This window comes from Acanthopagrus latus, chromosome 7, assembly GCF_904848185.1.
Source record: "Acanthopagrus latus isolate v.2019 chromosome 7, fAcaLat1.1, whole genome shotgun sequence".
Lineage (NCBI taxonomy): Eukaryota > Metazoa > Chordata > Actinopteri > Spariformes > Sparidae > Acanthopagrus > Acanthopagrus latus.
In genome coordinates this window covers 25,143,012-25,154,260 of record NC_051045.1, presented here as the reverse complement: position 1 = coordinate 25,154,260, position 11,249 = coordinate 25,143,012, and the positions used below count along the sequence as shown (strand labels likewise).

The 11,249-nt window shown below is 42.1% G+C and overlaps 2 long non-coding RNA genes across 2 annotated transcripts; both read left to right on the top strand.

Annotated features, from left to right (window-relative positions):
• The first annotated feature begins 526 nt into the window (after positions 1-526).
• On the top strand, positions 527-1,971 carry LOC119022240. Its single transcript, XR_005075865.1, has 2 exons — positions 527-705; positions 1,748-1,971. It is a non-coding gene; the product is annotated as an uncharacterized LOC119022240 (long non-coding RNA).
• Positions 1,972-2,785: 814 nt separating this feature from the next.
• On the top strand, positions 2,786-6,519 carry LOC119022239. The gene is made up of 3 exons (XR_005075864.1): positions 2,786-2,935; positions 5,701-5,872; positions 5,954-6,519. It is a non-coding gene; the product is annotated as an uncharacterized LOC119022239 (long non-coding RNA).
• The last annotated feature ends 4,730 nt before the right edge of the window (positions 6,520-11,249 follow it).

Genomic DNA, 11,249 nt, shown 5'->3' with positions numbered 1-11,249 from the left:
GAGGCTGAGCAAACCAGCAAGTGTAAATCCAGCACAGGCATCGAAGGTGCTGACAGTGAATGCACCGGATTGCGCAACGGCAAAGCCAGGAGCCGCTGCTGGGAGATGTACACATGAACCTATATCCATAAAAGAAATGCATGTTGTCATTTTAATGTGAATATCTCAAGTTTGGAGGACCAATTCTTAAAATTCCAGTTGAAATGTACCCACTTTTCTCTCAAGCTCCAGATGTTCATATGGTAATAGCTTCAATTATATGGCCAGCAGAGAGCAGCATTGCTATCTGTTTAACACGAGTGAGGATTTCGGATACAACACCCTCTCACAGTGTCTGTTACCTGCTACCGAGTCGGTCGTGGTGGTGTTGCTGGGTGGGTGGGGGGTGGGGTGTCTAAATGAGGACTTCTGGAAGAGGGAGAAGAGCGACAGGAGGGTGGATAACAGGAAGAAAGAGAATAAAGCAACAGTGACTGACAGATGGGAGACGGGGTGGGGGGACTTAAACATTATAATTCACCGCAGATCTGATGGGAGTCAGAAGATTAAAATCGAAATGCCTAATTTAATTTGTGTTACATTCACAGTCACTTTGCCGTGTGTTTCATTATCAGCGTGCCACATTCCCCAGTATGAGAGATATCACCACCATCACCTTCTTCACACATCTGCACATCCTTCCTGATCGTATTTCAGTCTTTAACGGTGAGAAAAAGAAATGAGAGATTCATGCATTGAAACTTAAAAATAGTAGTTTGTTAACTTATATTCAACCTGATATATTTTCAATGGGTCTCCATGATCGGCTTGTGAAAAGAATTGAATTGAACGTTTGTATGCTATAATAATGGGAGCACCTAATTATGTACAATTTCTAGCTTCCTTAATCCCATAAAGGCCTCGTTTGACCCGTGTGCAGCTCTCCGTCATCTTCGTGAATCCATACGTACAAAAAGGATGAAAGCTCTCACGTGGATTCAATGAGTCCTTCTTTTCCATGAAAAGAGTAGGTGGTTCTACTAACTTGCACAGTCGGTCTGTTCAGCAAATTGGCCGTGTGCCTGAGTACTGTACATGAATGGGGGAAAAAAAAAAAAAAACATGACGCACTGCCTGAATTGGGGCTGATTCTCGCTAAGAGCACCGTACGACAAACAACAAAAAGCGGGCAACGGATATCTGTGTCCTCTTCTGAACCGAGTACTGGCTGCACATTTATTTTTTTCAACTGTGAAACCATTGGTGGGCTGCTGAGCATGCCTATAATGAGCGAGTATTATGTCTTAACTGAACTGTCAGTCATATTCAAGGCTGTTTTAGGTAGCTTATTCCACCAGCTGAGACTCGAGTGGCTTGTGAAAACAATTCTAAATTGATAGCGAAAATTCCGCCGAAGTGTGGCGATTTTTGTTTTCGAACTTAATCTGACACAGAGTATGAGATTTTGGATCTGATCCGAAAACCTACCCGACGTAATTAAATGTGCATGGATTTTAAAGATTCAAAGTGGACGAAGTGGAAGAATTAGTCAGGTAGGTATCCCTCGGAATTATGTCCGCGCTGGATGATTACTTTCATCGCAAATTACGTCAAGCACCATTACAGGAAGTGATCTGCCATGAATGTAATGAGGCGGAGAATAAAAGTGCAGATGTTCATACTTGATGAGTGAAAACGTGGCGCCGTCATGAATGTGCATCACTGTTTGCCTCTACCGTCTGAGTTGACGGTGGTTCAACTTTTTCAGCATCCCCACAGCTCACCACATCACCATGGCAACCACAGGAACCACACCACGGGGAAAAGATGCAGGAGCTGGCTTTATTCTACTTCGGCTCCAACTGATGATCAGGCCTGGGCCAGTAAAGTTAGCAAATCCTAGCAAAACAACTGGGTAACAATTGCTAACGATATGTGAATTCAAAAATATAATATGTAACAATTCCAGTAAAATGTCTGAACATGACTAGACCTTTGTTTTGTGTTTTGTTAAGTGTTTCTAACAATGTTAAAACCCAGAAACATCTGTGGTTTTATTCAAGTAAATGGTGAGCTGCAATTAGTCACCTGTTGCTAGGGCTTCTGGGAGAGTGAGAGTGAGGAAGTAAGCTGGTGAACGTAACTAAAAATAACTTTAAAACATTACCTTCATTACTGTGAATAGTTGTGCCTGAATCACTGAATCAATGTAGACAGATTTTCATCAGCTGCGCTGGTTGCTCAACAGCGAACACGACAACTCCCATGATCCCATGCTGCTTGAGTCTTTAGTGTTAATTGGACTGAGAGATCCTTAACAGCAGCAGTGACACAATGTGTTTAAAGCTACGACCCATGATATGGCTATAGTACGTGATCAAATTTGTGCTGGATCTTCTGTTTTTGTGTACATTTTAGATGTTCGCTTTTGATCCTGATTACGGCAATTATGTATTCTACTGTGAGCTATGACTTTAAGACTAATTCAAAGTCATTTTACTTTCACATTCATGTATTTATTCTGTTAAACTGTGATGCAGGGTTATATAAATTAGGGCCCTGGAGTTTTGCCGAAACCCTCACTCCTTTACTTATTCTAATTCTGGCAGGTATGTATTAGTACAATTGCAGATATGGACTGATAATATTGGGATAATGAGGCTCGCTCTCGGGAAAGAGCACCAACACTGGCAGGGGGAACGTTGCGCCACCAATTAGAGAGCGTCCTTGGTCAAAAAGGAGAACGAGCAATCCATCTGATCTCTCCTGCACTTCAAAGTTACCTCTGTGCGTTTCAGGTAAAAAAAAAACAGATCTGTGATGATGAAACAGATCCAGTCAGACGGGAGGAGACGTGCTGCAGGAGAATGGAACCGCTACCAGCCAAACTCCGGCCAACTGGACTGAATACAGTTTTTGACCGGCTTGAGTGATGGGACTCACGAAGACCTCTACTGTAAGTGCGATTACTCACCGACACGCAGAATGACTGCTTTTCTTTCCTTCTCTTCTATGTTCTATACCCCCCCACCCCCTCCCGCACTTTAGAATCTTGCAGCTGAACCGAGGGTCACTGCAGATAGCTCTGTGATGCATAATGTGAATGCAGAAAAGTTGTCATTCATCGCACGCTGCGCGGTATAATATGACCTTGTTTGAGAGTTGTGTGTGAAGCCGAGATCAACAGTGCAACAGAGGCAACCCAGACTCGAGACTAGACATCACGTCAAACCTCCTTTTGACTTTTTCCCTTTTTTTTCCCCCTCCCTCTGCTCCTTGTCTACTTATTTATTCCAATCTCAGAACACCATGTTCCCAGAGAATATTTCACTTGAATATTTCACTACACGCTCTCTCTCTTCCACTCTCTCTCTTCCACCCCCCCCTTCCTCTCACTCTCTGTCTGCATGTTATAATACTTATTTATTTCAGGAATAATTTTTTGGCGAATTACAGCAAAATGGCTACAGCTGTAATCAGAGGATAAGTAGCAGCCGACATGGCAGGTGTTTGAGGGGAGATAAGGCGAGAACCATTGTGAGACCGTGCCTCACTTCCATTTAAATGTTTTGGGGCTCCGACTTCCTTGTTTGATTTGTTACCTACAGCTTCCCTGCGAGCTGTCAGGAGGGAGATAGCGCGAGTTTCTCCTTAATGTCGTTTCTTGGGCTGCCGCGTTTGTGCCGTCCTTCAGATGTACAGGGTTAGATTTTGGGCACGGCTGCAGCGGGGGGACTCAGATGAGCACATGTCATTGGCGCGGGTTCATTATTAGATTACAATGCAGCCTGGTTTTAAGTTGTGTTTGCCCTCAACTTCAAAAGCAGGAGGAATTACAGGCTGCTGCACACATGTGCGCATGCATGTGCAAGAGGCGGTGGGGTGTGTTGAGGACCATGTCCACACTCAGATGTATATATATATATATATATATATATATATATATATATATATATATATATATATATATATATATACCACATCAACGCACAGAAATCACACACACACTTGTCTCACAGGAGGCAGTTGTTAATTATATCACTGTGCTGTTTTTGTTCCACCAAGTCCTCCAGAGAAGCTAAAGCCAACGCGTTCATGTTTGATTTTTGGCTCCAGCACTCACAGAGACAAAACTGTTTCCACCATGCCCTTAGTCCTCTGTTATTAAGCCAATAAAGAAGCATACAATGCTATGTGAGTGTGTTGGGGGTGGGGGGGGTGGGGGGGTCCTCTGCTGAAGCTGCAACTGCACAGCAGTCTCATTTTTATTAGCTCCCAAGACACAATGGACGCCAAGAGAAAACATCAGAGCCCGCACTGTCCTCCCCGCTTCCTTTCTTCTAAATTAAAGTGATATCTCATTGCTGTACAATAGACTTGCTGTCTAACAGCTGGGAAATGGAGAAGAATGATAGTGATGTCTGCCATCATTGAAAAGATGTGTCTCCTTTTGTTTCAGGACATTTGTTTTGTGAGGAAGAGTACGTGGGGACCTGGGGGAGGTGGATGAATGTTACTGGACAGCTCAGCTCAAAGTTGGAGCCGTACCCACTTGAAGTTTAAAATCAAAACGCTGGCACATCTCACATACTGATGGAGCCGTTACAGAGATCAGTTACAAATTAATGCATTCTCCATGCATTACTGCAGCAGAGTGTGACTTACTTTTGGAAGAGTGGGTGTTGAAATTTTTACCCCAACAGACTTCCTGGAGCCTTACAAACCTGCCGCGCAGGACGTTCAACCTCTACCATCGGTTGTAATGCAGCAAAAGCCTGTACAGGCCATCCCGCCTCTTCATAGTGTTCTCTCTCCTGATTGGATAAAGTGGGCAGCAATACCAGAAAATGTATTTTCTCTTTCAATGCGTGAGCCGGGGGGAGGAGGAGAGACACGAGTTACTAAACAAACACTCATTAACAGCGATTACCTTTAGATATAAAGCTATTTAAGACACATTTTATTAAAAAATACATAATTTACAGCAGCCTTAAGCACGTCTCTTAAATTGAGACCAACTCCAGATTTTATCTTGTCCTTCAAGCCAAGCTTCTAAGGTAACAAAAACACAAGTCTTAGTTTTAGGTGATTAAGGTGATGTGAGAAAAAACATAGCTGTGATTATTATATTTCATTTCTTTCATCTTACACACTTGACCTTTGACCCCTCTAGACTTGCTGTTGTGGACTGGATATATTTTGGGTTAGGCCCTTGCGGACTTCTTGGGAACATCCCTGCAAAGTCTGCGAGTCTGCAAGAGCAGGGAATCCACCCTTGGATTCACCCAAAGAGTCTACAGCCATGCTACAGATATAAGGGTGTTAACATGCTGATGTTGAGCACTTATAATGTTTGCACTGATCATCATCGTAGTTTAGCATTATAGCATATATAGCTGAGGCCAATATCTATGTCTTTGGTTTCGCAGTTATTCATGTGCTCATATCATATCAGTTCATAAAACACAGAATTCTGGCACGGTGATCGCAGCTGATGAAAAGTCACAGGATCACTATTTAACTATACCAAAATTCATTGCAATCCATCACATGGTAATTTCAATTTGAACACAAGATGTTAACTTCCTGGTGTTGGTCCCCCGACTAACAGGTTAACATTTTTATTTTCATTTTTTTTTTCCCTTTTTTGGAATTCATTATGAGTCATCACCTGGTCACCATCAATGTCCGTCCCTAACTTTGTGCCAATCCATCAAGCAGATGTCAAGATATTTCACCGGGTGATGGAAAACTCCGACCTGATGATGGCGCTTGATGACAGACATGGATGACATGGATTCACTCAAGCCATGGAGATTCATCGTCTGGTGGCTTTGAGAATAGCTCTGCAGATTTGCATGGCAATCCAACCCAACACTTGAGTCTGGACCAGGTTGGTGGAATGACTGACCATTTCACAGCATCTTTGTATTATTGTAATTCCACCAACTGGCATTTGTATATTTTGCAACAGTAATGACCATGCGACCGCTCATCAGCACAGCATCTTACTCTGAATCCAACAACAACAGCTCCTGACCGACTGCCCTCCCTCACCCACTCATGTCTCCAGTGCATCACAGTGCCAGTGATCCCGATGGAGGCATTGCAGCGTTTATTCAGTGTTGCGAACTAATGTATTCCGTGTACATTACTATAGAAATGCGTGGCTTACTTTTCAAGGAGTGGGCGGTGACATTTTCCCACTGGAGCCACTGAAGCTATACAAACTTGTTGCTCAGAACGCTCATAGCTACTGTCAGTTGTACTGCAGGAAATGTCTTGGTTCATCTGTGCTACGACCATTCTTTATAGAAACAAACCTGGAGACACATGTAATGACACCGTTTCGCTCACTTAAAGGTGCTCCGTGTAGATGTGGTGAGGACATTTTACTCAGAAGAGAAAGATCTCCATTGACTGATTTTGATGTCATTACAAACTAAATTCAACTATTTTCATGACTGAATAAACAAACTGACCTTAAAGGACAACACAATTTCACACTGTTTTACTTTGTTTATATTTGGCAGACCCTGCCACCTTTCTTGCTTTATTCAGGAACCTTATTTTCCTCTGGGAACAGCTTGTTTATTCAGTTATGGGACAAATACATATTTCTGAGTTTGTATTGTTACCTCATTAATACTGTCTACTGCATTTGAGTGTATTCTTTTACAAAACCACATAGTGCACCTTTATTAATTAACTGTCTCTTGATAGCTCTAGTTATCTAGTACAGATAACGGTTAATTATAAAATCATAACGCTGTTTGTAGAAATGTTAATAATTTTGATATTAATTTTGTTGAGTCAAATTTCATAGTATGGCATCTCTATACTGTATGTATGTATGTATGAAGTGAGAATTGTCTTACTATGTGCTGTGGGCAGTCACAGACACTGAATGTAGGTTAGTTAATATAATTATTATCATGCGACGCAAGATTATATAGTGACACAAAATTAAAGAGTGTTGAGTGAAGCTGCTGTGTAGACTAGTGGTGCGGCAGCGAATACTTCTTTATCTTTTATCATATGGCAGCAGGGTGAACAGACTGTGGCTGGGGTGGGTGTTGTCTTTCAGTATCCTTTGGGCTCTTGTGCAGACGCTTCACTTTACTGATGTCGCTGATGATCTGTAGACAGCTACAACTAGTTTTAATCACCCACTGTAGATTTCTGTCCTGTGCCATTCACCAACCATGCCAGGTTGTTTCTTCCTCTAAGGTGTTGGTGTATAGTTTGATGAAAAAAGAAATCTGCGGCGGCAGAGCTGGGTGGAATGATAGAGCAATCGTTATTGAAACAGATCTCGAGCCTGCGTCCGAACCCCCACACCATCTACATTCCTGAACTCACAGGAGGAGAAGGAACAAGTTAAATATAAACTGAGTTAAACCACAAATCAGAATGTGTCGTTGCCCAGATACCTCAATGCTATCTCTTGCTATTTTTTTTATCTTGAATGTGAGTTATGAGTCACCAACATTTACAACTTGATTTAATAGTAGGACAATGAATAATATATATATATATATATATATATATATATATATATATATATATATATATACACATATATATATATATATATATATATATATATATATATATATATATATATATATATATATATTAATCTTGCTTTCTTAGTTGCTTCAAGCTTTTCCTCTCTTTCATGGGACTGCTTGTTGTGCCATCTTGTTGCTTCCGTTTATTCCAGTATTGGCAAAGATACTTTCACAACAGACTTGCCATTCAAAGAGTCTCATAATGCATTGCATATAGTGTTTGGTATTCCAATTGTGGGAAGAGTGCCAAGAACAACAGTTTTTCTGCTAACCCCTAAAATGTAAAAAAAAAAAAAAAAAAAAAAAATACTCCTCTGCTATCACGAGAAGTCATTTGATATGAAAAATAAAATAAAATAAACAGGCCTTTCTGCTGAAATGCTTTAAATTGGAAGAAGTTGCAGACAACAGAACCGGCATCAAAATCAAATCAAATCAAATCCACTGCTGACCTTTGTTTGCTGCAACAAAGCAACTTCTTCAGACTATGTTTAAAAGAAAGACAAAGGCAGATGAGGACACCGAAAAGAAAAGAAAAAGAATCCAATATCTCCCCAGTCTTCTGTTGCAATTATCTTTAATTTGCTGCAGGCTGTTGCAGTACATAGTTTGTCATCTGTTGTCTGGCGATCACTGTTAGCGTTTAACCAAAGAACTAAGTTGGGAAATGACTTCCTCACGCGCTCGTCCTCTCTGCCAGCTCCCGCCAGATAAAAAAAAACAAAAAAAAACGGAGCTATTGTCTTTTCAACTCTTTGCAGCTCGGTTGTGACCTTTTCTGGGACGTCTGAATGAGGATGAAAGCCGTCTAAACGCTGCACTCGCGAAGTGCTAAAAAAGAACGCTTGACAGTGTTGCCGCACTACAAACAAATCGCAAGTGTCAGGGATGCTTGCCATGCAAATCTAACATGCACCCCCCCCCCCTTTTGTTTTCCTCTCGTTCCTGTAATCCTCGCACCTCTGATGTCGGAGCTTGAAAAGACAAAGGTTTGTTTTTCGTTTGGCGGGGCTTCCTGATCTGCCGCCGCTAATTGACACTCACAAGATTTTGTGAGTCGGAGCGGAGGCAAACATGTCATAAAACTTTCATGATCAAACAATGCTGGCTTCGCCGTCTGACAGTTCGCTGTGACGGAGCCGAGGCTCCGGGTTCACAACTTTGCTGTTATAATCACTGTTTACTATTTTGCCTATAAGGCTGCACGGGAGTTAAGCAGGGAGTTTAGGAGATGTGTGTACTCTGTATGTGCGTGCATGTGGAGGTAATCCTCTGTATCCTCTGTAATCCTGTGTCTTTAAAAATGGTTCTCCCTCGGCCAAAACTGCTTGAGTAAAAAGAAATGTGTGCTCCAGTCTGTTCAGGTGTGTGTGTGTGTGTGTGTGTGTGTGTGTGTGTGTGTGTGTGTGTGTAGTAGTAGTAGATGGGGAGGGTCCCTTCTGCACTAACCCCAAAAAGTCATCTTCACTGAGGCAGCTACTCCTGATGAAGGGGGAGCCAGATTTTGTTCCACGCCACCAGTCTCTTGCTTTTTCCTCCCCTCTCCATCTAACCCGCTCTCGTACTCGTTCTCCACCTCTGGCTCGTCTCTCTCTCTCTCTCTCTCTCTCTCTCTCTCTCTCACCCCACCTGCTTCAGCTCTCGCTCTCTGAAACCTCTCCGGACTCCCCCCCCCCCCCTCTGAAGGAGCTCATCTGAGAGCAAGAAAACTAGATCCTTTTTCTGCGGTCGGGGGAGAGAAGGGGAAAGACTGTTTTGAGGGCTCTTTGATGCAAAACTTTACATCTTCTCCCTTCACAGAAAGTTAGAGTACACTTCCATGGAAGCTGTCTGGAGCTGGGCGAGTAATCCTTTGGAGGCCCGTCTTTGGTGGAGGACTATCAAAGCGGGAGTCTTCAAAAAACAGATATGATTATGTGTTGGGTTTCACAGCCGCACGACGCACACAGACGTCGTTTTCTTTCTTTTTTTTTTTCACCCTGTGGCAAGTTAGAACGGACGGTTGCACAGTTGCAGCAAGACAGAAAGTGATGTGTATATCAAGTTTGCTGTTTCTGTTTTTTTTTTCTTTTTTCCTTCTGTGTCACGTTTGTCATTTCGATTGCACCGGCTCAGCTGGGAACAGTAGAAAGCAGCAGATCAGATACGCTTCACCAGAGTACATCCAGGAGACTCAGACAGCAATAGAGATGGTCCGCCGGTGCCAACATTGCTGTTTTATGCTCACTGTGATGTAATTCGGAGTCTCTTCAAATGCACCGACACGTCCCTGAGATCTGTACAACCCAAGCTGAAAAGTTATGTAAGTCATTAAACAACAGAAAATGATACAAGTATTGAAATCAAGTTTACATACACTTAAGAATAATTGTTTGAATTTAAGAACATACATGAAAATCAGCCAATTTTATAAAATAATCACACAAAGCATATTGATCCAAAAGATTTCTATCTCTCTAAAAATAATCTTTATTCACATATATAAAGATCATGTATTTATTTCTCTTAAAAAAAATGAGAAATTAAAGGGAATCAGGAGAAAATGACACAGTCCAATCTCTTTCGCTTTGCAGGATAAGAACTAATGTTAATGCTAACCACGTTAAGTGCCAATTAACATCATCCTCTAAAACACAAACAGGAATGACGACTCGGCCAACGAACACAAACTCGCTTAAATTGTACCGTGTTACAATACCTTCATTTGCTGAAAACCTGCTTTTGGTATTGTGTAAAAAAAAAAAAAAAAAAAAAAAGATCCCTCGCGCTGTGTTAAAACAGTCATTAGGAGCTGCAAATTAAACAAAAGCAAAAATAGCACTCACCCAGCAAATTGGCCTGAAATGATGCAGCCACTGTTTCTCTCCCTCCAGTTTCTCGCAGCACAGCAGGCAGGGCAAACAAGTACAGGCAGCGTTTAAAGGAAGCTCACTAAATTTACAAGTTGGACTCACTTAATACTTTCTCTTGCTGAGTGGACACCGCACTGTCCATTCACGACTTATGCATTTAGAGAGTTTGACAAACTTCTTCAAATAACTGACCAACTGAGTGACACATGTACATGTCACAAACACATTTAAGTGTGTGTTAAAATTTTGTGTCTTTTCGGGTATTTAGATTTTTGGATTTTGAATTCGGGTTGACAGAATCCAAGGGGATTGCTGGGCATTGGCGGAGGTATGCGCTCTACTGAGTGCCACGTTAGCTTTAGACTGACTTAAACCAGATCGTGTGCACAGCGGTGTCCCGGTGCCAGGTGAGGTCTGTTTTCATAGGGTTTCATTTTTCTTTTAAAAAAGTCTTCATAATTATGACGACGGGATTGGCTAGGTGGAGAGAGATCTTGTTTCTTTCTCATCCCTGTTGAGAGCTGCACATGCACAGTCAGTGATCGGGTGTCCAGCTGAAAGGAATGCTGTCAAGGTGGTTACTTTTGAGACATCGGTCACTTTCACGCTCATTCACGAGTGAGCGCTGTTCGAGAGCCCCTCAACATCCATCGCACATCAGAGCGTCGCACCCGAGAAGGGGCGAAAATGAGCATGTCCGGCAGGATGCTGTGTTTACATAAGAGTTCAGCGGATCGCTACTGCAGAGTGATTTGATGCAGACATTGTATCTATTCACAATAAAGACATAAGCCAGGGAGAGTTAACATGAAATAGACAAATGCTATAACACACACACACACAC